This window comes from Sinohyriopsis cumingii, chromosome 18 (assembly GCF_028554795.1).
Source record: "Sinohyriopsis cumingii isolate HCF-2022 chromosome 18, ASM2855479v2, whole genome shotgun sequence".
In the NCBI taxonomy this organism is placed as follows: Eukaryota; Metazoa; Mollusca; class Bivalvia; order Unionida; family Unionidae; genus Sinohyriopsis; species Sinohyriopsis cumingii.
In genome coordinates this window covers 94,729,494-94,730,104 of record NC_142978.1, presented here as the reverse complement: position 1 = coordinate 94,730,104, position 611 = coordinate 94,729,494, and positions in this window count along the sequence as shown.

The window sequence follows — 611 nt, the reverse complement described above, 5'->3', positions numbered from 1 at the left end:
CAGCACCACCGCCGCCACCACCACCACCACCACAACCACACCCTTCCCAACAAACACAAGGAAGCTAACTACGTGCTAAGTCTCTTATACTATCTCAGACCGCTCCGGTGGCCTAGTGGTTAGAGCGTTCGCCTCGGATGCGAGAGGTCGTGGGTTCGATCCCCGGCCGAGTCATACCAAAGACTTACAAAAATGGTGCTTACAACTGTCTCGCTTGGCGTTCAGCATTAAGAGGTTAGTAGTAGGACTCGTCGACCTGGTGTCAGGATAATGTGTCTGGGTGGGACATCATGCTACATGTCTGCGGCATAATGCCCCAGTGCTAGACATCACTATAAACTGTCACACTGCAGACATCGTAGCGATATGACCGAAAAATTTTGTTAAAGCTACGTTAAAAATCCAACACACACACACACACACTTATACGATCTGTGCATTTAATCAACGATAACCTACACCAGAACCTTCTAGTCAACTTGAAAACAGTTTGGAAGAAAACACTTCGGAGATGGTACAACTACTGGGCCATTATGTGTGCCAAAAGTAAGTACCGTGAAAAACAAAACAACAATTTAAATTAAAATTAAAACGAAGTTCTTTTTCATTCC